Source organism: Hippichthys cyanospilos, chromosome 1 (genome assembly GCF_059441005.1).
Source record: "Hippichthys cyanospilos isolate Australia breed blue-spotted pipefish chromosome 1, RoL_Hcya_1.0, whole genome shotgun sequence".
Taxonomy (NCBI): domain Eukaryota; kingdom Metazoa; phylum Chordata; class Actinopteri; order Syngnathiformes; family Syngnathidae; genus Hippichthys; species Hippichthys cyanospilos.
In genome coordinates, this window is record NC_142369.1 from 14,099,112 (window position 1) to 14,126,932 (window position 27,821).

The 27,821-nt window shown below is 39.3% G+C and overlaps 1 long non-coding RNA gene across 1 annotated transcript in view; it reads right to left on the reverse strand.

Moving 5' to 3' along the window:
* Window positions 1-21,042: 21,042 nt before the first annotated feature.
* LOC148429355 (uncharacterized) overlaps window positions 21,043-27,821 on the reverse strand; it is a 64,897-nt gene continuing 58,118 nt past the window's right edge. The window contains exon 3 of the long non-coding RNA XR_015867215.1: window positions 21,043-21,167. This is a non-coding gene — a long non-coding RNA (uncharacterized LOC148429355). The remainder of the gene's footprint in view (window positions 21,168-27,821) is intronic.

The window sequence follows — 27,821 nt, forward strand, 5'->3', positions numbered from 1 at the left end:
CACTGCGTTCGCCATTGCATTTGACCCCGCAATCGTATAGCATAACGGACCGGGATCCTTTTGACAGCAAATGGCTGGAAACACAAAATGTTTCTGGAAGTTGTTCAACTCTCTATTTTTCCCTGTCTTCATCAAATGTAAAATAAGACAAAAACTTCCTCTTGCCCCTAGGCTAATTCTTGCCCCCACAAAAGCAACTTGTTCCGTGAGAGGCACAATTAAAGAGGGGGAGGCAAGAAGATTATACACATGCTTTATAGGCTCCTCCAAATGACTCAAGAGCTGACTATTCACCAGCTGGTAAAATTATCCACCATTGTCACGAAATCTTTCCCCTGTAGCCTATCACACACGTAATAATCTCTCATCTCCTTTCGCGCTGCTTCACCTTTGATTTTTTTTCTTCTTCTAAAGTGCAAGTTGGATTGAAAATAGATCTGGCACTTGGTCTGCTTGCTGTCAGCATAGATAAAGTCAGCGCCATCCCCAGACATTGAGAGCGGCGAGCAAGATTTGTGGTGAGGAATTGGGTAATAACTTTAAAAACACGTGACATTGTCCCACTTTCCATCACGTACGGAGCTTCAAAGGGGGTAAAATATGGTATTTATTGATGGAGCCATAATTCAGTTCTCCTCTAAAGCCGCTCAGGTTTCATTGGATCGGGCAGGGAGAATGGAAACCAGATGAGCCCGAGCCTGACTCTGCTTTAGCTTTCACTTCAAGCCCGCAGGTTGCTGGGTTGAATCCTGATAGGTCCAAGCTCCTTCCTGCCCAGTACAAACTCTTGAAAGACTTTATTCATTCCTCAGAGTGAACATGCACCGCCCCCACCCCCGCCTCAACACTGGCAGTTCAAAACAAGACTGACGTAAAAAAAGATTATTTCTGGCACCGCTCGACCTGTTTATGCCGTAAAGAAAGGCAAAATTGTGTCTCGCCCTGCCATCGCACGTCGAACTGAAAACACGTGACCACGGGGAGGAGGGCTCGCGCGGGTCGTCCATCCCTCACACTGCCAACGCCAAAGGGATTCCCGCTAAGCAAACACTGGTTAGCCTCGAAAATTTAGTGTGGGGAGCCACCGCAGCCTACTGACTTCCAGAAAATAGCCCAATCTCATAAGGCACCACGATGCATGTGTGCGAGTGTGAATGTGTAAGCCATATGAATCCACGTCGGCCCAGATAGCTCCAGTGATGACTAATTTTCTGGCAGTGTTCCAGATTGGATGGGGCTTGACTTTGCTGGAGATTTTCTCCCAACAGAGGGGCGGTGGATGGAGGTTCGGGTATCAATTACAGAGGCTGGAGCCCTACAATCTGAGTTCCTCACTCATCATCCATGCTACGCCTGCATGCTCCACTGCTATTCATGCTCCCTTGTCGTAATCACAGAGGGGAGAGAAGAAAAATAAAAAAAGGTGTGTTCCACCGCCTGCATGCTCTCAGCTCTGCTGTGTTGTTTACAGCATCATTGATCAGCTGTAAAATTTTAAGAAGAGATCCAAATTGTCCATATTCTGCGTTGTTCAGATGCAGCTGTTTGTGATGCACTGTACAGAACCTTCAACAGTACCGCGGTACTTCTCCCAGGCATTAGGAACAATGCCATGATGTCATGCAGCCAAAGTTCTAGTCCACGTTCCGGTTTAGCAATTGCATCTGGATGAAGGGCACCTTTTTTGTAAAGTCACAAAGCTTGCTTTGAGGCTTCTGTGTTGAAGCATTACACCTCCTCTATCAGTCTGTACAAAGGGTGCCCATAGTTTGTTTTCTAGAACTAAACATAAAACTACGAACATTACACCTTGTGCATTGAAAACAGCTTATCCTTTTGGTACACTAGTTTAATGCTGATGCTAATTAACATCTTTGTTTCAGTGCCTCTTTAGCAACGGCTTTAACACAAATGGTGCAACACACGGAGACAATAAACCTCTAGCAGTACTCACTAATAATCGTCGTGTATTGATGAACTGGTTTAAATTGAATAAATATATCTATCCGTGCAGGCACACCAGTAAGAGTAGCACAACAGTTGACAAAAATGAATTCTATTTATTTATTCAACTGCTGTAAGTTTATCTTATACAGTAAAGTGATACAGATGCTACTTTTTACCAACAGTTATTGCATTATTGGAAAACGCGAGAATTGCTCAATGGCATTTCCCTTTGTTTCGTCGTGAAAATTTGATGTAGCTGGATATTGAACAGGTTTGGCCGAATCCGGTCCTTGAGAGCCACAATCCAGCCTATTTACCTTGTTTTGCTTCAACCAACACACATGATTCAAATGATCAGGGTTGTTATCAGGATACTGAAAAGCACTCTGATGAGCCAATCACTTGAATCATTTGTGTTGGTTGAAGGGAAACATCAAAAACAGGCTGGATTGTGGCTTTCAAGGATTGGACTTGCCTCCCCCCACCGATATAGAACAAGACTTTGTTTTTGAAGTGAGGAGTTTAGCAGTCTTTGGCCTCTGGGAAGAAACTGACATCAAACATATTTGCTGCCATTGACGGCAATAGTTGTCCTTCTTTGTCCTGTCCATCCATCCATCCATCCATCCATCCATCCATCCATCCATCCATCCATCCATCCATCCATCCATCCATATATTTTCCCAGTGGCTTGTCCTCAGAAGGGTTGCGAGATTGCTGATACTATTTTCCCAGGTGTCTTTGGGTAGCAGACAAACACACACAGACAAAAGATCATTCGCACTCACGATCACACCAAGGGCCTTTTTGAGTGTCCGTTATACCAACCATGCATGTGTTTGACGAATGTGGGCAGAAGCCAGGGTACCTGGAGAGTACACACACGGGCACGGGGAGAACATGCAAACTCCTCACAGGAAGGCCAGATCCAAAATCAAAATTCATGATGTTTCTATATTAGGATTCTGTGAAAACCATCAGCCATATTGAGTAGCTCTCCTTTTAAATTGGCGACCTCATACCCAGCCATCCTTCAGTGGAGAGCAATGAGTGTCACCCAGCATAGAAACTCAGCTCTCAATGAAACAGTCATTCATGACCTATCCTTTGATTACTCACTGGACAAATTTATATGCAGAATACAAGCAATTCCCGCACGTACACACTCACACACTGATGCACAGGGGCCTCTTATTGTGAGGCTCAGCCATCTGTCTCTCAGCGGTGGGTCCTTGTTACCTGTTGTAGGCTTAGCAGCCTCATTCACACACACCATCTCAGCGCCAGCAGAGCCTTTCACCACCTTCCTCTCGAAAAGCTCCCAAAGAAGAATTAATTCAAGAAAAAAACAAACAAAACAAAAACTCTAAGACTTAACAGTCAAAATAGAAGATACTATCGCCGCTCCATCAAGGCCAAACTGTCCCAGTTTTGATCAGCACTAAAATGTTACAAACATAAACATCTTGCCTTTTAAAGTAAATGTTTATCCACTAAAACATTAAATCAGTCACATGCCAATTTGAGGGGTCACTCCGAAAAGTGATTATAATTACCTAATGTTTATTCACAGGTTAAACATGGGGTGCCAAACATATAGCCCCAGGGCAAAAAACGGCCTAAGAGCGTGACCAATCTGGCCAGTGGGGATGGAAAATGTTAACAAGAAAAAGTAAAAATATGTGTTATTGCTAACTTTGTTGACTGAAAGTCACATTGACCACTTAAACGACATCCCGAAATTGGCTGCTACATTTTTAACATAAAATACGGTTTAGTTAAAATGAATACCTATGGAAAAAATATTTCAAGACAGTGCTGTCATTTGTTTGCATTTTTACATATACTTTTTACAACGTAGGAGGATAACTGCACCCTTCCTAAAAGGTTCTTACTTTAGTGTGTGTGGTGTGATGAGTCACTTGATGTTGAATGTGGCTACGGAACTTGATGTCAGTTACAGCGATTTGTACATAGCAGAACTTGTTTTATATTAGGTACATTGAGAACAGATTAGAGCTCCGCGATAATGGTGCCCATATTGCAGATACTGACACCAAATACTTTTCGGTTCATTTCAAATCATTTGTCCTATAAATGTCATTTTTGATTCAAATGAAAATTTCTTGTTGAGTTTTTAGTGATGCTAGAATATTCTTAAAGTTCTGCAATTAGCATGAATAAAACAAACCAAAAAAGGAATATGGGGAGGTAGACTTGGAGATACACCTGAAACTGGATTGAAAAATATAATAAATACAAAAACTGAATAAAACAAAATCCACTGTGTTCTATAATACCTTTAAACAATACTGAAAATACAAGTGATTGTAGTTCGAGCATGGAGGGGGACGCCAAGTGTGTCACATGCGCATGCACTAAAAAGGGATTGCACAGAGACCCATGAGAAACCCAAATAAATAAAGAAATCTATAGGATTGATACAAACTCTTGTGATACTAAGTCTATGTGAATTTTTTTCAAAGGTATTTGAATGAGTGTGACCCGTGAACTAAAATGACTTTGGCATCCCCACTATGACACAAACATAAATTCCACAAACTATGATCTCAAAACACTTGGGAAGTGGCTCAGCATTTAAAATGCTTACATACATACTCCCAACAGTATATTTGATCATCAAAATAAATATATTGGAATTTAATAACAGACAAAAATAAGTATGTGACAAATATCAGGGTTCCACGGTGTTTGTATACCAAGAGCAATACCTGTAAAAAAAAGTGCATTAAATGGTGCAGATGAGACGCTAATACAGCAGCACTCGGCTCCAGTCTTACAAGTCAGTCGGACATGCGTAGCGGCTGCATATGGACTTGGTTAGAATCGGAGCAGCGGGCCTCGGGCCTTTTCTGTCTCATATACGTTCGCGAGCAGCAGCGAGCCGTCGTCTCAGTCAGACATTTTCCATTCGCTGCAGGCTGCGCAGAGCTTCAAAGATTTTGGTCAAAGTTTATGATTTCTTTTGGAGCCTCGAACAAAACCTCCGTGAGAGGGTGCATCAAAAAAAGCTGGAGCTGCATATTGAAGGCTGATTTTAATGTTTGAGTTTAATCCTACCATGCTTACAAAAGCATGGATGCAATGTCTCCTAATGACCCTTAGTTAACTTTGCACTTAACGTGCTCATTTTCGTTGAATAACAGGAAGTTAATTTTCCTGTTCCTAAACTAGCCAACCTCTTCTGACCAACGACCTCTCCGAAAAAGAGGTCATGGCCAATTATAAGCTAGCTGCTAATAGAGCGTTAGTGAGTCCAGATGTTGTTAGTTTTACTCCCCATAATGAATGACTCAAAAACCGCTGAAAACAAAGACAATCTGTCCGTTCTGAGTGTCTGGCGGGTATGTATGAGTTTGTTGTACCAAAACATACCTAATTTATTCAAGTCCTGAAGCCCAAGGACTGACACACCACAACGTGAACATAAACATGTTATTGTAGGATAATTCTTTGGTTCCTATAGCAAGTATGTGCGAGCCGCAGAACACAGTACAAGGATTGTGTAAGAAGAAAGCTTTACAGGCATCATACATAGCCATTTTGGAGCAGAAGCAACATTTTACACTCCTACGAACGCTTTGAGCTGAATTCATTAAAGACAACGGTTGCACATTCGTTCACCGTGAGAAATCATCTGGCGCACGGTGGGAAATTCCATTTTATTCATGATTTAACGGCTGTTCATCTGTCTATGCCAGCAACATATAGTGACGGAGAACTATTAAATGCACTTCTCGTCTAGCTGGCAAAAGGTACAGTTAACTTCTATCTACCGATGGTACCTACACCTGTTGCTTTTCAACTAAAGAATTACAAATTGAGTACTTCACCAAAGCACATGCCCTACTTAAGTTCACTAGCTTAATGCTAACAAAAGATGCTAAATCCAAAGAGATAATAATTAACTCAGGCAACAAATACCCAGTTAAAGATGACTGTTGACCAGATAATTATTCACAAATGTGAATTACTAATTGAGTATCAAAAACAACAACATAGCTTTGCTTTGCAAAGTCTGCTTTGCCTAACCCTAAACAAACTATTGATAGTTGAAGTAAACAAACGGTGTAACACATGTACATTAAAAAATTTAAAAAAAACAGGCTGATATTCACAGGCAAATGTCCTCTACAAAAACATTACAACTTCACCGCATCCCAGTGGGTCATTTACAGTGGTAATAGGCTGTAGTAGAGAAACGACTGTATTATTCTTTCCCTGTACTGAGTGAATAGTGGAGTTAAAAACAGGCGTTTACTAACATTAAAAGGTAAAAGTGTCTTTACACCACTCTCACTAACACGTGCTCCTCCTATCAAATCAGTCCCCGTGGAAGCCCAGTATTCATAGCAATTGTGGGTGAATTCATTAATATTGACGTTGTTTGTACTACTGTGTGCTCCCAAACACACTTTTTGTGCACTTCAGAATTTACTACAGTAAAATGTTGTAGCTCATAAATGAAATGCTGCTGTTTACTTGGCCGACTCGGTGCGAAATCCCTCCTACTCAGCTCGGGAACCAAACTGAAACCAAAAGACGTGAATAAGTTCGGTGTGTTTTTTCTCTTGCACCGGGGGTGCGGGGAGTTGCAAATTGACGTCATAAGAGGACTTGAAGTCGTTTTTATCTGCACGGGTGGGGTCGGAGTGCATTCGCAGAATGAGCAAGAAATGTTTAGAAATGCATCAAAAAAGGAAAATAATATTTGGGGAGTGTTTAGGGTGAGAAATCAACATTGAACCAACTGTAAGCACCAAAAAGTTGACTTCTCATGTTACGGCCGCTTTAAATCATGATGATAGGCAATTGTACTTCTACACTATTCACAATATGGGATTACTTTGTTATTGTTTTGTGGTACACTATTACATAGTGCTTTATTTAAAAACGATTTAGGGGCAGGTCGGGCATAATGGGACTTACATTCTTTTTAAAAAGGAAAGATGATTTGCTGTAAAAGTGTTTTGAGTGAAGGCTGCTCAGGGTTGCAATGCTTTGGGTGGGGCGATGTCAACTCATTCTGGAGGCTTGGGAGTGCTTCGACTTTGAAAACATTAATAGTGACCACTAATACTGCAAGCTTTTTGATTTACATTTAGCACCCTACCATCGACAGCAAAATTGCCTCAAAATGCACAGATTGGTTTTATCCTTTTTGGCTGATGCAGAATCACATCAATCTTGACATGGCAAAGTGTAAAATTCTCATCACTTGCCCTTTTTTTCCCCCAAACGTAATGAAATCCGGCACATACAGTCTCTTCCAAGCAACATCTTCAGGACATTTTGTTCTTTCCGTTTTTTTCCCCTGTTAAGTGAGCTACGGGCTACAAATAACATGCTAAATTGTACAGTATGATACACTCATGGAACTATATGTCAAGTCAGATTGCTTTGGTTACCAAATAGTGGCTACATTTTATAGAACAACCTAAAAAGAGATAGGGCTCATTATATTTGTGTGATCCAAAAGACTTCCTGTAGAACCAATTTTGGGCTTTTGGTTTTTGAGGCTGGTTCATGAACCACTTATGTGCTTTTTTTTGTTTGTTTACTGCGGTTTGCCTCATGAAAATAAAGTCAGCTGAAGGATTCGTTCTCTGACTTGGATGGCCGTCAAATCCTCCAAGCCATGTGGACCGTCACGCCCGCCGCCGGCGGAAATTGATTGAGGGGGGAAAAAATATATAATAAAAAAAAAAAAAAGAGCGACGCTGTACAGTACAAATCCATCAACAGGTTGTCACTCGTGATAAGCGCTTTGCCTTCTCCGAATGATGAGCGCTGGTAAATGATACGCTGCAGAGTGGAATTTACATGACATCATTGACATGTTGGATTGGGGGTGGTGAACAATAGCTTCTTTTACAATTACATTTCACAAAATCACAGATATCAATCAAAACAACAACAATCAAAACTCACAAAATAACCCATCGTATATTTTGCATTAAAACATTTTTGAAATATCTTTCTGCTTTTCATATTCATGTCCTGTGAGTGCATAAAGGCGCTCCAGGGGTACATAAGATTTTAAAATATGTTTAAAAAGAAGCCTACATGCAACAATCATTTAAAAGTAACCCAAAAAGTATTAAAATAATTTAGGGAAATAAAAGTCATATATATTTTATGTATTTTTTAGGCCAGGTTGACGTACATATTTTGCAAAGTAAAAAACACAAATCACAAATCAATCGTCTGAATAATTGAAAAAAATATGAAACAAACTGGTTTTTGGTCCATTAATGCTTAAATTAATACCCATGTGAATTATGAACAAAACATGAATTTTACAAGAAATTTTCCTTTAATATTCGTTTAACTTAACAACAGAGATAAATCTGCAAACATCGGCTGATTTGACAATTTACCATTTTTGGGGGGACGGGGAATGTTTTTTTGTGTTGTAAAAAAAAAAAAAAAAAAGCAAAAATCTACTCATTTTCGGTTTGGTTGTGGGTATAAATAAGCTGTATACATTATATGTCCAAATAAGTACATTTGTGCTTATTTATAAGAGACGTTTCAGTTTTTTAAAACATAAAACTTGTGCCTTAGCTTAATAATCAATGGGGCAATGGGCCAGAATAATCTGCACAACATGTACGCGGTGCCTTCCATCTCTCCTCAAACTAGTTCAGCTCAGCTCCATAAAAGGATAAAACATCTTTTTTGACTAGATTTTATGTGACCACTATTAGAAAATAGAGCAAAAGGCCATGATGCGGGCCAAAGCCTTTTAACTAAAACAGCTGGCATACATAAGTGCGGGAACTAAGGACAATCTTCAAAGCGCAAACTACTAATAAAGTTGGATAGTCACGCCGACAGTAAACCTCCAGTTGTGAAATCAGATAAATGAGAACGTGACACAGCATGTTAGTTTGCTGGATTCTGGAAATCCATTTCAAATAGGGATCCGTTCGAATGGAAGCGGACGTCTGCGTGAGCTCAGTCGCACGGCTTTGAGCTCATGCAAGCCAAGATGTATTTAGCGCTGTCGACATAACTAGCAGTTGTGGAGCGTCGTGTGGGTAGGGAGGGAAAAACTGACACTGGGAGGAATTACAATAGCGCTTGCGGTTTCCATGATCAAAATTTTGACGTTCGTAAAGGTGCCTCGGAGACAACCGCAGAAACTCCCTGTAAAATTAAAAATACGTGTCTTTGTAATTTGACACACCAGAGAATGGTGTTGTTAACGGTGCTGCCAAACTAAAAGTCATCTAAGAAAAAATTAAAAAAAACATTTAAAAAAGTCTTTACAATTCAAATGTTTGAGCCACGGAGTGCTAGCCAGCAGCGAGCTAACAGGAAACCCCTTTAATTTTTTTTTTTTTTAACAAATTATCATTGGAGTGCCTTCTTGTTCTGAATGATGGTGACTCAGTTGGTAGTTTTCGCTTTTGAAGAAAGTTGAGTGCAAAATATATATATATTTTTTTTTTTCAAACGAGAAAACAGAGAGATAAACATTAGCGGTAGCTTGCATAGCTTGTTGGTTTGAGTTGAGACAGTGCTGTTGTACTGCTAATGAAATTATCTAGGCTCCTTTATTTATCAATCAAGTGGCGGCACAGACAACTCACGACTGACGTCGTTTTTATTTAGTTTTTTTTTTTTGACACAATTTTTTCCACAGATTTTTTTTTTTTTTCCCCCTTACTGTGCAATGCTGTCTTTCAGTCGACCAACACTAACTAGGCGGCGGATGACCGGTCGACCGCAGTCGACGTATTTAGCATCCCTGGTATACAGCGTGACCTCTTTGCTCAGGATTTTAAAAATGACGGCAAGCTCTTCCGTAAATTGTCGCCTACATTTACGATTTTCAGGGGTGTAAACAAAGCCAGCTAACTAACTGCACGCTTTAGAGGTAAAAAATGATCCTAAAAAACATGCAATTTTACTAGATAACCACTGATGTGTGCAAAGGTGCTCAAGTTTTATGGGTCCCATTCTAGCCACAACTCCAAAAGTCTGAAAAAAATGAAATGGTGACTAAAGAAGTTGACGCTTTATGACCAAACATCTGTATCACGCAGCTCTCAGTCTTTTCATGTTTTCCTCAAACATCTTCAAAAATGTATGATGCATTTACAAACTAATCTCTGAATTCACTTAACAGGGTCTTGACAGACTTTGGTCTGCATGTGAATGCCGTTGAGTTAAGACAGCCATCAACGTGGCACATCTCCCGCATCTTATGCTGAGCACATGGGGACTTTCACTGAAGGAAATTGAAAAATCTGCAGACAGAGGAAATTAAAATAACCACGTCAGACATTTTAGAGGCCCACATTCAGAACCTGAAGGAAGGCCTTTTCGCTCGCAGACTTTTTAATAACCTACTGTACATGCTCGGTTGGGGTACGCATTATGAAAAGCAGCTGGCAAACGATCCCCGAGGCAAAACATGTTTGAAACAGGCCATGTCAGCTTTCTACAACTCACTTTTGACTTTGACCTCACTTTTGGTTTCCCAACATCTGTTTTTATCACAATAAAATAGCGCATGTGGCACGACTATGTCCACTTTGGTTTTGGCGAGTACGGCACCAACACACTCCGGTCCGTGCGAGACAGATTAACAATACAAGCGTTTTGTTTTGCGTCTGTAAATGATGAACTGCGGAGAATGGCAACGTGCATGTCATGACAGTCTCGTCTTATCTGGCCATCTCACGCTGCTGCTATCTTCCACTTGTGGCAAAGAATGTCTGCTGCTGTGTCAGAGAAGAAGCGGGATGAGCAAGCATTCGGACAAAAAATGAGGTAACGTAAAACAGACTGGAATGTTCTATGCTAGTAGGTTCACACTGAGTTTGAATGAGGATTTTGGAAAAAAAAAAGGAAAAATAAAAAACAGCTGTTAAATGAAGATGCCGTTGCAACAGAGAATTGTGCAACATTTTTCTTTGCTTTGCGTCAACGTCACAGTTACACCAGCTGGTTGTACTAAATTTAAGTTGGCTGGTGACCGTCTGACGTCATGTAGAGCCAAGCAACAAGTCCAAGATGGCGGGTCTCGGTCACATAAAGTCTTTATAACCACACATAAAGAGTCAGCATGCTGCCTCTAAAGTATCATTTATTTTATAGCGCTCACCAAAAGAGCTGACAAGCCTTGCCAATGCAAAGGCCAAGCATTTCATGACAAATCGGGTCTCGAGCTTTTTTCACGTTGCTGGTCAAAGTGTGATCGGCTCATGTTAAAGAAGTCAACTAACCGCAAGACGTAGCAGTACATGGAATGCTGGATAATGTTTTAGTTAGAATGAAAGATGAAATAATGTCACAAAGAGTTCCAGACTGTGGAACAATGGCTATTTTTTTAAACCACTTTTTAGAACTCTTGCAATTAAAATGTTATTCACACACGGTAATAAAAATTCCCTTTAAAAAACACACACACATGTAAAGTATAAATATATATATATATATATATATATATATATATATATATATATATATATATATATATATATATATATATATATATATATATATATATATATATATATATATATATATATATAGGCACCAGAATCCTGCCACCTTAGTGAGGATAAGCAGCTCTAGAAAATGGATGCAAGGTTGGATATTTATGTAAATTGGATTCTATACAGCAAGTTCTGAAGTTCGTTCAGCCTCAGCACAGTTGAGCTCTTGAACGACCAAGGCTGCTTGAAATATATGATATGAGGCCTAACTTGGAAGAACGGCTCTTGTTCTCAAATATCACAAGAACAGATTTGAATCTGAGGCTGTATTCATCAGGAAATATTTGTGTGTATTTATTGGAGGACTGCTCTTCCACCGGAGCTCGCCACAAGATAAGAGAGGCGACTAAAGGCAGGAGACAAGCTAATGGGAGAGCGATTTCCCATGGCCAGCTAAACTACTCACAGCTGGCCATCGGCGAAAAAGAAAAAAAAAAATCTGCAAAGCAGCAAAATGAGAGATTCCCAGAATGCTAGAGAACATCATCATTGAACCGTTTGTCACACTTTTTTTCAGTCAGGGTTGGACTACAAATATAGAACAACTTGAAACCTTTACTATTATTTTCAACCACCCATTTGGGCACAAAAAATATTCCTTGAAAAGTGGCCTCAGTTAAAAGTACATTTTTGCTTCTTTCTCAAGCATTTGCTTCAAGTCGTAAAAACAAAAATTATAAAGTTTTGATCACATCTTTTTGTGTTAAAGAGTATTCAATAGTTGTATTAAGAAGGAATTCAAATAATGTTCAGAATAATCATAAATGATAGAATTAGTCAATTTTCTTTACATATAATCATTACAGTTTTTAGTAATTTGCTAGTGGCCTTAAAAAATGTAATATAAATACAATAAATACAATAAAAATTAAGTTCCAATATGGGCCAAATATGACTCTAGGTTTCAGTCTAGGATTTGATGAATTGACATTTTATGACCATTTCATAAAAGTTATTTTGTTTTCCCACAATTGTTTCTTTCTTTTTTTTAATTTTATTTTTAGAAGATGACAATTCTTCTATGATCCCCAAAGGAGAAACTCAGGTGTTGGAGGAACACACAAGATTCAGTAGAGTGTTAGAGAAAAAAAAAATTGAATAAATAATGCAAATGGTTAATTTGCTGTAACAACTTTACAAAATAAAAGTTGCTGTGTTGATTCCAAACTTAGCCAATGTTACACCATTTTATTGTAAAGAGTACAAGCTTAAAAAAAATTTAATCTACATACAAACCAGGAGACATTTGAAGTCATTGGGGTGGTAGGTTAAGTAATACAAATAAAAAACCTGCTCTGTTTCTATTACTTGATTAAACTTTCCGCCTTGTGGTGATTTTATAACACACAAGGTAACCCTGCATCAAAAAAGGCCACTTTGAGCACCTGCTAATAGTAAATTCGTAATTAAGCTGCTCTTCCAAAGCGAGCCATTGCAAAATGTCAAATTCCCTCCAAAAACATTTCAAGATGCACTTATTAGGGTGAGTTTTAGTGTCTGTATATATGGGGGGGGGGGGTTGTATGGGCAAATATAATCACACACACATGCACGCACGCACACAAAAAGTCACCGCCGGAAAGTCTGCGGTCTGCAAGAGGAAAAATGTCCTTAAACATGAGTGCGGGTTTGCGTTGGCCAATGCGTCTCTCTCATCAGTGGTGAGCTAATCTTTTTGGCCTGGCCGCTGTCCATCTGGAATCAGGCCAAACTTTTCGTTGGTGAAGGTGAACGTGGCGAGGTTTGTGGGTCATTTGTTAAAACGGGTTTTTGCTTCCCATCAGCAACTAAAAGCAGTCTGCAAAGCTGTAGTATTAATGCCAGGCCAGCTGATGGCAGTGTCGCATTCAAGTGCAACATTACAACCTATTTTCTTTTCCCCTTATAATGGCACGAATGTTCATTTTGAATTAACATACAAGTGCATGTAACATTCAATTGTGATTCCAATAACCAAGCGGGTGTCACAGTTTTCTATTTGCTAGCTTGATTTGTATATAGCCTTGCTAACACAGATTAGTTTACTCAGTCTTTTTGTTCTCTGAAAACAAAAACAAAACTTTTTTTTGTCTCTTGTTGAAGTTGTGATCATCTACACTGAGTTTTGTGCCAATTTTCGGTTTGTGATCATCAGACAGCCCTTCTACATAGTATAGTGGTACATACAAAATATAGTACATGCCAAAAATATAGTACTTCCCTTTCTACTACTGTTACAAGTGACTTGGTAATGTGTTAATCGTCATAATCGTCATTTTTCATGGAAGATTAATATTAAATATCTTTATTCATCTGTCTCAATGTGTTGCTAGAGCGTTTGTGTTCCCTATTCATGAATTGTGTTGCTAACTATTCATATGGTAAAGGTGTTTTCCATAATACATTCGCCTTAACCTAAAGGAGTGTTTGTAAGACAGCATTCTTTTCTTATTTGAAATCCCAAGTAATTTTCTTTTGACTTTTAACGGGTAGTAGCAATAAACATCATGGAAACAGTTTTTTTTAAGAATTTTTCACTATTTGCCAAATATTTGCTTATTATGAAGCCAGTTTAATTGAGTTGTGAAAGGCTGAAACTCCGAAGATTTTCAATTAAACAAGGTCGGTAAATCCTTATGAAGATGACAATCAGCTAGTTGCTGATAATCCTTGCACTTCTAATCATATCTCAAGGCGCCACTGAAATCTCTTTTTGCCAAATGTCACCAAGTATACTTTGGCAATTAGAAGATGCAGAGTGTTTTCTAAAGTTTTCCACCTTCTTCTGGGTAGGACTTTGTGGCGCGTCAGTAAAAGGGCTTCAGGCAGACAGGAGGATTTGGAGGATTTCCTGTGGTGCAGCATCATGCGACGCGATTGGCCTTTGCGGGATTCTCCCTTCCAAGAATCGGAGCGTTCTAAATCGGGCCACATCGGACTTGTCCTCTGCTTTCACTTAAATGTGTTCTCTGCACCGCTCGGCCTCCTGCATGCATGCCAAGAACTCCCTGATGCACACCTATGTCTCAAATGTTCGATTTCGCTTTCGTGTGAATGACGCCGAAGTAGATTTGTGGCTTTTGTGATGAAATGGTAATGAAAAGCAAATATGACTTTTCAACAGTTGCATAAACAAGTTTCCCCCTTCTTGTTTTGAAATGTAATTGTCTTTCGCCTTTCTGCGTTTGTTTAACATAACTGCACAAACTCGCCGAAGACTACAGAGCTAAACACACCTGGTTACAATTTCTCCGCCGCTTTTGATACACTAACAAACCACCAGGGCGACCTGCAGCGTAATCTTTTCTTTCTTTATAAGCCAGCTTTGGATAATTACTTATCTTTTACAGTGCAGTTCCCATTGAAAATAGCTTTTCAAACAAAGAGCTTTGCAGGGATTTAGGAGGCTGGTACACTATGTGCTGGTTGCTTTCAAGGTGCAAGAAGAGGTAGTTTACTTTGGCTGCCGTTGAGTAAAGCTCACTTTGGAGGGGATTTGAGAGGAGATCTCAACGTTTTATTTTACGGTCACCACCTTTGATTGCTTTTAATTCCCCCAACACGCTTCGCTTTGTTGACGTACCGTCTGAGCTGTAACCAAATTTTGCTCGTTAGATATCAAAGTGACAGCAGTGTGAAGGCATGTGTTAAATATCCTTTTCTCGTCGAGCCTGTCAAAGAAAAAAAAACTGCATGTGAAAATATTACAGAATTAAAAGTAACGTAGATAAAGGAACAAATTGTGTTTTTCTGACGGCGTTTATGATTATGAAAGCAAAAGGTTAGGGAGATAAAAAGCGTCTGTTTGCGCTTTGCTCCACTCATTGAGCTTTTTGTTTGTTTAACAGCTGGGACATTGGGGGCTTCTTAATGGTGCTCAAGAGGGAGGATCTGCCTCTTCCACAAATCAAAACGGGGCGATCCGTGTGAATATTCTGCTTCTAACAGGAAGTCGGCGCAGTTCTCTGCAACTCACATAGTTTTGGTTACATCCGTTTCAATTGTTCTGTATATCAGTGAGTTTTGGAGGATGCACAGTGATGTAACAATTTTTAATGTAACTGTTGAAAAATATAATCAAATCAACTGATATGATGAATCATTTTGTGGCAGTTAGAAATAGTTAAAAAGTGAAGTTTTTAATCAATCAATCAATCAAATTGTATTTATATAGCCCTAAATCACGGAAGTCTCAAAGGGCTTCACAGATGAAAAGAGGTCATGTGGAGACCTCTTTCGAGAAAAGAAGTCGTACAGAGACAAGTCACACCAACATCCAAGTCACACCTTGTGTATTTAAAACAACCACATAGCTTCGCTGGTCTGCTAGCAACATGTAGACAGATGATACGACTATCAGTATTTATCATATATTCTTTATTTTCTCTAAAAAACGAATAATAATAAAGTATAGGACAACTGAAACACTCACGCAATCAAATGAAGAATAGTCGTCAATCTTATATATTCTAAGTGACTCAGTATGATGCTGTAATATACGTATAGCTGCGTTTTTATCAATGGTAAAAGTAATGTTATATTAATTGTCTATATGTACTATTAAACCATTTGTATGGACTTTTTCAATGCTTACTGTTAGCATGACATAGGCGTTTCCACTATTTTAGTGTTGTCTGTTCCGACAGGGGACCTGGGAAGTCCCTCTTCCAGGGCCTGAGTTGCCCTTCGGGGTAGCTGGCCTTCACACTTTGGTTTGAATTGGTGCCCGCAGCTGACAAAATGGGCAGCAGGGAGGCAGGGTTGATATTAACCGTCACTTTTTATTACATTAACAAAAACGAAAAAAGACCATAGCACTTTAACGGTCTTGCCGCGTAACAAATTGTTCTCTTGCATGCCTCCTCTTTACTCTGTCTCTCTCTCTCTCGCTCGACCAATCACAACATACACGCAACATTAGCATTAAGGTAACAGATTTTTCTTAAAGTTGTTTTAATACAATTGGCATTAAATTGGCATTAAACAATTTGAAACCTCTTTTGTGCGTAAATCTTTACAATTTGCCACACAGCTTCTTATTGTGAAATTAATTTAAGTGAAATGCCACCATACATTACTCAATGACTCATTTTAAATAACGACTGACATTAAAAAAGAGGAACAACTGACATCTTCATGTCACTGACTGGCATGTCAGCAAATACTCTTGACAACTTTTACAGATACACAATCCAAAGTGTCCTCTCTACCTCCATCGCTGGTACAGCAACTGCATGGCACAAGACACGAAGGCTCTCCAGCGTGTGATCAAGAGCTCACAGCGCATCTGTGGAGCAGCCTTACCCTCACTGCAGGACATTTACCGCACCACACGCAACATCATCAAGGACATCAAGGACAGGACACACCCACAAAACGACCTGTTTGAAATGCTGCCATCAGGCAGACGCTACAGGAGCCTGAGGGCCAGGACTGCCAGGCTGGCAAACAGCTTCTACCCACAAGCTGTCCGGATTCTCAACAAATCCCTCACAAACTAATCTGCCTCCTACTGCACATATAAACAATATCTGGCACTATTTTTGTTTTTTTTGTTTTTGCACTACATGTTATTCTGCACTACATTATCAGCACCATTGTCTCTGTTTGTTATTTTACTCTGTCAGCTATTTTTTTTTTCAAAACACCCTAAATGTTTCATCAATATTTTACTGAAGAACGTTTCAGATACAAGTAGTCAACATCTTACATTAGTGAGAAGACTTTCTCTTGTGCTATTATAGCAAATCTGCTTAATTTGTTATTGCTTGGCAGGCGGAACATGGCTTTCAGCAGTCAAGCTGATGAATGACTCAAGTGCATTCATAAGACCTTTCTTATAGACTGTTGAACCACCATCAAACAGATATCAACAGCTCCTCTCCACCTGCAACAAGTGTGTAAATGTGAAGACTAAACATTGTGGTTTTCTCCACAGAGACGGCAAAAGACAGAACCTGCACACGACAACTCTACAATTAGTTGGTATTGTATAATAATAATAATTATCCCTACGGGCCCTTCAACTACAAGATGAATTCACCCCTCTAACCACATTTAAAAAAAAACAAAAAACATTTGTTACTGCAGTCTACTGTTGGGAAAAGCCAGAGTCAAATCTTCACAGCATTTCCTGTCATCGCCAAACCACAAACAAAAACATCACATTTTGCAGTTACAGCGTAGTCACCACATGCTATTGTTTTGGACAATTAAATATGGAGGCATCTCTCTTCCCTTGGCTGCCTTCTCAACGTCTTTTGTCTGCAGAAATCCTGCAGATTTATGACATTGACAAGGAACAACCGATGAACAGTGCCAGTCGGCTTCTGTGGCTTGTGGCTTAAAACGGTTTGCCCATTTTATTGTGTTGAAAAAGGTTAAATATTTGTTTAAAAATAAAACTAAATCACTAATGAGGCTTTTATTTTACTTAATTTTGGGTCTCGAAGGCACCTTGAACTAGACTGCTGAATCGTGTTTAACACAAAAACTGGTGGGACAAAAAAAGGAAAAGTGAGTAATGACTATTCATTGTCAAGAAATTTGACATTGGTTTTCTTGTATGCTTAACTGATTCAAAATCCACATCCAACTATTTTTTTCTTCACATTTTAAATCCAGCACCAGCTTTAAAGATTCAATTTTAATTTCCAATAGGATTTATGGTGTATCCACTAGATTCCCAGATTATTCCAATGTTATATTGGACATCAATTTTCTCCTTTGTAAAGACCAAGATAAATTGGTCCCTGTGGTTATGCCATTTCTAGTCCCGTTGATAATATAATAATGCAAAATAATGTAGATAATGCAACTGAAGTCCATAAAAATCTGGAATGGGTGGAACTTATTACTAATTATATGAACGACGGAAAATTGCGAGCATGAACGAAGCGAGCACACTATGTATCAATAGTTTTTAAACAAATAATATTAAAAAGCATAATACAATAGACTCCCACTTACTCCTTTTTCAGCATCCATAGATTCGTTTATTTGCAGACCCTGCCCCATCACGACCTTCCATTTATTATATTTCCACTTATATTAAGAAAAGCACCGAATGGAAAACATGGAAAACAAAGGAGGTGTAGCCATGCATATTTAAGAAAGTTTGAAGTGAAAAATGGAGAGACAAGCTTTTACGTAACAAGTAGAGAATCGCTGATATAGAGGACCAGTCAAAAGTTTGGAAACACCTTTAATTTCCTCTAATGAGCAAATTCAGGCAGTGAGACAGTGAGTTTTCATTAACAAGTTATAACCAAACCTTTTAATCGATAAGTCCTCATAATGTTGATGACATAAGTATTATTCTGGGATTCACAATCAAAAAGAGACTGAAATGAACCTTTGACAGGTAAATTAGAAACACTTGTAAGGTCACACTTGGACTGTACGTTTTCCCCAGTGTATTTTATGTCGATTCTTCATAATATAAAATATATTTCATAATATAAAAAAAATATTTCGACAGCAAACCATTTTTTTAATCCAAATCTCATTTTCAGGGACTGTAACATGTAACATAGTGTTGATATGAGATCTGCTCCGCAGAGACGAGGCCACCTGTTGAAGGGGCCCACCGAGAGGGCGGACGGCCAAATATCCTGCAACATGTCTGATTCTCTGATTAACATTCCTGGCCGGGACTCATTTCGCAAATCTGTCAGCAGGTGGACGCAGGGAAACGGGAGCTTCGATGGCACAATAATTGGAAGAGCATTCTCACTGTGTCCTTCATCACTGCTCATAATGAAACAGGTGAACTTGGGAGAACAACCTGGGAGCTTGCCTCTTCTGCTCTAGAAATGAGAGCGCAAAGTGGCACAAAAAAGTCCATTGCTACTGCTGGTCCTTTGGCATAAAGAAGAGGTTTTTGTTTTGAAGGTTCTGAAAAAAAAGGGCATTTTCCTCCCCCTCCACAAGGACTGCGGGTTCCGAAATCCTGTGAAAGCAACAGCTGTTGTTTCCTTTTCTCCAAACAAAGGCGAAGGACCCACTGGAAGCCGATACTCCGCTGAGGGGCGCTTGTAAAACGAGCCGGGCCGCAGAGGAATGAGACAGTTCTTCTCTAAGCCATGACAATTTGTCGCCTCGGGCGCAGATAGTCTGACGAGAAGAAGTCCTTTTGAGTGTCACGCAAAGAAAAGAGAAGACCTGACAGCCTTGCGCGGACAATCGGACCGCCGCCATGAATGCCTTCGGCGAGGTGGTGCCACCCAAATGGACGACAAAGCTCTCCTTCTGGGTTTTGTCGACACTTCTCAGGCTATGAAGGAAGTCATATATCTTCTCCCCAGGCGGTGCCACTTGCATTAAAAAACATAAACCCTACGTTAAGTGTTTGGTTTTGAAAATCTGCCACTGATTTCTTGGTCCATAAATCTTGCCATGAAAAAAAACACACACACACACACACACACCATAGTATTGAGAGTAGCACATCCCACAACCTGACTGACGCCGATTGTTCGGTTGAACGGAAGAAAAGGTTTGTTTTATAGCATAAATGATGTTATCCTTTTGCCTGCTGCCACGGGAGCAGCTGTAGGTTCACACACGCTTAAATATTTACATCCATTGCTCCTCAAATGCACGATGAGCCTTTGTGTTACTCTCGATGGCTGTGCGGCCAAAAAGCTGACTTAGGACCAGAGTTCTTTGCCATGATTCCCCTAATTATAAAACACTAAATTCTGTTTTGGATTATGCTAACCCAGGACCTGAGCCAGGACAAATTTTTCACCGTGGCCTACTGTCATAAATTCAGGTTCTTCATTAAATATATAAGTCCACGTACATTACGTGCATAAAACAAATGCAAATGTAGCCATTAGACAACTACCCATTAGACAACTAGCTTAATGCTAATGCTAACAACATGCAATAAGAAACCTGCGTTTTATGACAGCTCATGGGTCACATATGCTTTGTCCTCTGTGAGTAGAAGTGACATCTTTACATCTATGTGCATCATCCATCCATCCTTTTCTGTAAAACATTTTGCCATGTTAACCCTTTGAGCACCGTTGATATGAAAGGGCACCAACAGGAAGCTTACTGAGGAGCACCATTGACATCAATTCTTGTCAACTGTGCTTTTTTTTAAATGGAACAGTAAATGAAAAGTATGGGCAGTTCTGGTTTGATCATCAAGCTGGTAACATTACAAAAAAAAAAAAAAAAAACCTTAAATACCTTAAGTCAAACATTTTCTGTAGTCTAAACATGGCATTTTTATTATAACTTTGTTTTTTTTTTATGTGTGTGTGGAACATGAATCCAGCAACAACATTCACTTGTTTTTATAACAATTCAGGGGCGGCCATTTTGTCACTTGCTGTTGACTAAAAATTACATCAGTTGTTGAGGACTCAAGTATAAGGATTATCTCTTAAAATAACATTTTTTTAACACACACACTTCAACCTTCACACATACATATAAAAAAAAAAAAAACTGTGTATGATCACACACACACAAAGATTTTCAATGTACAATTTCGGAAGCAACGTCAATGATGTTGGCATTGTACTTATCCTTAAGTGAAAAATATATGATTGTGTGTTTGTCTTCACCTTTTTTGTGTTACATCCGTGAATGGAGGTTGAAGCTCTGAAATGAAACAGCTGCTTCCAGAGGTGCTCCACTTCTGCTGACCCTGAACTGTCTGGCAGGCTGATCCACAACAGGCATTTTAGTCTTGCAAAAAAAAAAGAAAGAAAAAGAAAAAATCCTGATCTATTGAAACTCATGATAATACATTTAAAGTTGTCTACATGTTTTTGTACCTTACAAAAACATATGATACATTTTCACAAAATCAGGTGTATGTCATGGAAAATTAAAATTGGGATATTGAAATATTAAATGAAATAGTTAGAGCCATTTGAATGTTGTGAAGTTGAAATCCCTGAAAAAAAACATTTAAAGTTTTACCACATTCATCTTTCAACAGTGCGCATTGTCTACCCCCCCCCCCCCCCCCCTTTTTTTTTTTTGCACACCATTACAATTTGAACCTTTTGGAAGCTGGGAAATGAAAGACCTTTTGGAGGTGTTTTTGTGGAAATTCCAAAACGGACATCCTGATAATTCATATTTGTGTCAATAATCTCTGTGATATACTGTAAGCCTGTGAAAAACGCATCACGTATACATATAAAAGTAAATCACATTGTTACTGGTAACATTTTTCACCCAGTATTTAGTTTAAAGTAGCAAGTTATCTTTCAGTACCCCATGCTCCATAATACAACATGTCATGTTAATGAAACTTGTTTATGTTCGGGTTTGTTTACTTTCTTGGTGAGCTTTGACTCATGCTGTGTACTGTATTTTTCCATTCATACATTTACGGTAAAAAGAAAACTATACTAAGCAACACATTGAAATCCAACAGATCTGTATGATATTCAACACATTTTACTTGGAAAAGAAAATTCATGTTTGAGTTCTACCCTGACTGCTGTTAATCCTCAAACTATGCTAAGCTAAAACTAAGCTAAGCTAACTGTCTGAGGCATGTGACACCAAACTCAACAAGAAAACAATCCTACAAAGTGTTTCCTCACGAGTCAAACATATTGTGTTTCTTAAAGGGTCAAACATAGTTCTTTTCTTTTTTCGTACCGCACTAATCACACAAACGTGAGAGTGGCTAGCATAACCTGCCGTATTCTGTAGTTTGAGACTCAAGACCATGTGTTCTTCCTCTCTTCTTTCCAGAAAAAAAAAACCTGCCCTGTCTTTCACAGCAGAATTTACATCTGCTCACTTTCACTCCTGTATGTTTTGCATTACTCCCCCCCCCCCCCCCCAATACACACACACACCCCTCTGTTCCTTGTTCAATAATGGTTGTTATATATTTGTATTTTGACGTTTTCTACGACTTAGGATTTCAAGTTCCATGCAAATTCTTCCTTAAGCATGCAACATTTTTCATCAAATACAATACTTTTATTAGTGCAATATGACTAAATACTAGTAACATTGCAGAAGATTTATTCTTAAAAACATGTAAAGACATGACTTCTTCACATCATGCTTTAAGCAAATCTTCCCTCAGACATGCACACATTTTTTTCCTCAAAGATGTATTTTGCTTCAAAAAAATTACTTTATTCTTGTACTTTAATTACTTTACCCTGATAATTTACCCTGACTGCTTTGTAAAGAAGCATACAAGGACGTAAATGTTTACTTCATTTTATATTATTTTTCACAATTAAATCAGTACATTTTTTTGCACACTGTCTAGACTCCAAAAAGTAAACAATTTCCTGCTTCGCATGTGTTTTGTGACTGTGAAGACTCACTAGCACAGCAGTGCTGTGACCCTAAATGCCTCGGCTTCCTAATTTTAGTTCCAGCATTTAATTAATCGAACCCACTTCCAAAAATAAGAGGAGAAGCGACAAGTGAAGAAGAGAAGAGGAGACATGTGAAAACCTTGCTGCTCCATTGTGAAGACAAGCACAAAGAGGGCTTTATGGATGACCCTGAATCAGCGGCCTTGCTCTGGGCTGCTTCTCTAAACCGGACTATTGTACGGCCTTTTTGCAGCCAAGTGGGGATTATTCATTATGTGCTTAGATCATGTCTGATGCATCATGTTTTTTTCTGCCAATGAGACTGACAATTTAGGAAACAAAAGATGCAGATCTTGGAATTATGCTGGTAGTAGATCTAAACAATTGTACAGTGTTTTTTGGGGGGGTTTTTCAGTGCCAAAAATTTTACTTTAGGGAGTAGTTTAGGCATTTGAAAGCGCAAAAGTGTCAGCGCAGGTTTCCCTTGGCCTGGTCAGACCCTGAACAGAGACGTCCTCCCTACACTCAGAGGTGAAGTGCAGCCTGCCGCCGGCCTTCGGCTGGGATGTGTTTGCTCTTGGGATTTCACTTGAAGATGTTTACAAATGCCACCGCGGGAGAACACAACAGGAAAGAAAGTGACCTCGACCAGTCCAGTCAATGGACTCAAGCTTACAGAGATCAGGGGCTAATCTGCTGAATACACAGATCACTTACAATCGCTTTAACACTGTTTTTTTGATTCAACTTAAATGCAGAAACTTTGCATTCTTGCTTGTAGCTCGAGCCCTAACCCTAAATCACTCTGCATTTTTGGGACATCTGTCATTGATTAGCATTACATTTTGTATTGCTTAAGCCCCAAGCAAACAATTGTGAGTGTTTTTTTAAGGCAGCCAATGTTGCACTCTTATCCAGGTTCGTTCAAGGTTGCAAATGTTTGGCAAACGGTCGCAAGACGTTCAGCGGACAATCATCTCTACTTTTCTTGTTGAATGATCATTTTTAATGTTAAAAATTTCTTTGTGACAACTAAAATCACTAAGACTGTTGGTGAACGTTTTGCGAATGTTTTGCGTTAGAACAAAGCCTGATCAACTCCGACATGAATGCCCATTTTTCCGCCCTTGTCAACAGTTAACTATGTTCATGCACTCAGTGGGATAGGGAATTTTACAAAGTTGGGAAAAAAAAGTGTCCTTACATCAACTCATTATTGACAGAATGCCCATCTTAAGCATAAGCAAGGGCTCCCACACTTACACCTATCAAATGTTCACTTTGTCTTTTTAAAGGAAGTATGGGTAATTTTTTGCATGCACCTGCGGGAGCTTTAGTGGCATTATGGTAAATGCAGCAAAACACACTCCTCTGGCTGTCCGTAGCTAGAACAGACATAGCAGCTTCAGATGGAGAGCCATCCCCCATGTAATATTATTTGATGATAACTAGACATACGGTTATATTTAAAACATACTGTTGGTCGTTAAGAACACATTTATTTGCAAGTTTTTGAAATTTACAATCATTTAATATACTGTATTCATTTTTAACTCTTTTAGTGCCGAGCGTTATCGGAAAAAGAAACCCCTAGAATCCCCGTATATTTAGCATTTTCACTCATCTTTCAAGGCCGACAGAATATTGTGCGCTATGTCTATGTGAATACGGGTGGCATAATATGAAAGATTGATTTCCATTCCGTACTTTGAATTGCATGTAGGTAATATCCGTGTCGTAAGTGTGGAAACGCTGCCTATCCAATGGTCACAGTTATCACTACAGTGCTCAAATTGGCTTATATTAGGTAGGCATTAGTCAAGGGTGTTCTTATTTATTATTGTTCAATTCTCTTACATTGCACTGAAAGAGTTAACGAGAAACAAAATCTAAATCTTACATATTGTCACTTTAAAGTTTGATAGCGAAACGTACAAACCACATGGCCAAAAGCCCTTGCAGGAACACCACTGACTCTAGCGCCCACGTTGGCAAGCGTACTTCATTAAAGTAGTTTCAGGCAGCGCTAGCTGGCACGAACAATTACGAATTGCGTCTGTTAAATTTGGACTCATGTTAAATCTAATGTCAATTGAAATTAGGTATGGATATTCCAAGTTTGGGAGAATACACTTTTTATATTAGTGGTATTAGGGCCTTGTACAACCAAGCCACTGTTCAGGAAAGTGGTTTCACGTGTGGTGTCAGGAAACACTATAGCATTGAGCCAACAGATAAGATCTGTTGTTCAACATTTCAAAGGTACGGGAGTCCAAGTAACCCACACACTCGCACTCCAAAGAGACTTAACTCAGCTGTGTGTTGGCATTCAAAGCGTCTTCTGTCCCACGCCTGCCTTTTCATTAATTACTTTGAAGGCTCCCGTTTGTGTTTGGCTTAACAAAGCCGCCCGAGCTCACACAGCATAGCCAACATATTTATGACCTACAGTCTGTGCAAGAGGCCGGCCAGCGTGAGCCCACGCTCCTGCCTGCACTACGCTCACACAGGCGGCATAAAAGGAGGAAATGAATGTGTGAGGGATGAATGCGTGGCCCTGGGGGTCAGCTTAATGGAGTGAGACCCTGGCCCCTATTGACTTCCACAGGCAAACTATTAACTCCCCGCAACTCCCAAGCTAAGGCCTCATTATTCATTTGGGGGTTGAAGCACATCCCATTTACATATCTAAGTTTGCGGACTTGTTGGAGTGATGCTGTGACAAGACTGGTGCTGTTGGAATGCCGAGAGGGTTTCAATATTTTCGTCGTGCCGAGTGGTCTCCGAGCGACCCGTTTGAAGACGCTGCAAAATGAGCTATTTACAGGAAAAGTCATGCTACTCATTAATAGTGAGGTCAAGTATGTATGTTGTACTGTACTATAAGTATGCGGGCCTTGAAAGAGGACTTACAGTCAGAAATGAAGTAGAAATATGTTCACTTGACTCAAAAGACCTCAGGTAGGACAAGTACTGATTCAACAGTAAAAGAAAGGATGGCAATAATTGAGAAAAGGTTATGCAAGAGCAATATGTAAAATTTGTATTTTGTAGATTTAGATTATGCTGCTTGAACAACCAAGTCCTGGTTTACGTGCTGAATTGACTCTGCATCTACACTTACGAGTTTTATTCATCAAAAAAGAGGTAAGGCTGCCTTTCGAACACTGAAAATTGCAATCTAACCCATCGTTAATTTTTTTATTAATTGGCCAATTGGCTTTTTTTTTTTTTTTTGCCAAATATTGGAATCCCCTTGGTTTCAGCACCAATTTGGATTATAATAATAAACAATGTTATTACAACACATCTCAAAATGCAAAACTGAATCTCATTGTGCTGGCGTACTTATTCAGGGTGGGAAAAAAAACATGTTGATTTAAATCCCCCAACTTCCCCCTCCCTAAACTTTCCTCTAATTGGCCAACTTTTGTAAGCCTGAGGAGGGGGGCTGTCCTTACACTTTGTGGCCATATGAAATAGATTAGCATATAAAACAAATAAAGAATGTGGAGTTACCCATCCATCCATCTAGTTTCTATAGTGCTTGTCCTCATTAGAGTCGTGGGTGAGCTGGAGTCTATCCCACCTGACTTGCGGCGAAAGGCAGATGACACCATGAACTGGTCGCCAGTCAAAAACGTAGCACTTGGAGAAAAACAGCCATTGAAACATAAATTCACACCATCACTGAAAGTGAACTCAACCCACACACTGCATTGTCAATGTGAGCCAATCTCGATCTAATCGTTGCAAAAGACATTTTCTCTGCAGATTCTCTGAGAAACTATTACATAGTTTTATTAATGTTGATTTATATGCATACGTAGTCTGCCGAGGAGCACTTTGAAGGAGCAACGCAATAAAATGGCCTGCAACAACTAAAACTGTTTTCATTCGTCATAGTCCATGTCTTTCCTGTGTTTTTTCAATTTATTAAATTTTTTAGTGTTATTTTTCCTGACTAAAATAAAAATTTTCAGGTTTAATGGCACTTCCATTTATTTTAATGAGGAAAGTTTATATTGGATAGAAGTGTCTTGCAACTAATGAAACTCGCACATTTAAGGCAGGGGTACTCAATGTGGTCAACCGCCAAGGTAGTGTTGGTCAAACCGTATGACATCTTACGACATGGAAAATTAAGTCAGCCCAAAAAAAATGTCAATAGAAAATCATCATGAGTATCCTGCATTTCTTCTAAACTTCTCTCTTAAACACACCTGATTCGAATGATTAGGATCATTTTCAAGTTCCTGCAAAGCTTGCTAATCATTTGAATCAAGTGTGTTGGGGAGAGAAATCTTGAAACCATACAGGATAAGGGCCCTCGAGGACTGGAGTTTGACACTTCATTGTCGCCATCATGCTTCCGGGAGGAACTTCAAAATAAAAGTATACCTCTGCACACATTACTTGTTATGGTATTGTTTATTTTGAAAAATTGGCTGGCCATGACACAATGTTTGCCTGTTTTACTGTAATGCAGAGTGACAAGCAGCACATTCTCCGCCTGTATTTCATTGCACATTAAAATAAATAAATAAATAATAAATAAACAAAACAAATTAAAAAAAAAAAAACAGAGTCTTATTTCTATTAGTTACTGCCCAGTAAATGTGTCTATTCTGCCTGGGTCATTTTATTCTTTGTTGAATAAAATTGACTTTCATTAATTGGAAGACAACATTGTGACGTTTGGAGTGGTTTAAAATTGGTTTGTTAAAACCATAATGTGATATTCATACATATTATGACCACCTCCGTTGACATCACAGCCACTAAGAAATTCCACAACCTTCCGTGGATGTGTGCGAGTGTGGTGGCGGCGGCTTTGGGGTGTTGTGAATAACAAGCAATAGGGGTATGTTTCTTTAAGACAAGCCCATAAATGGTGGCCCGGTCAGCACCTCCTTCAGTGGGAATGAGCTGGCTGCGGTTCCAGTTTTTCTTGGTGGGTCAAGCCTGCCATTGAAGTGTGAATGGGCTGCCATGGCAGATTACACTGCACAGCTGTCCCCCTACCGTGGAAATTAAGTTA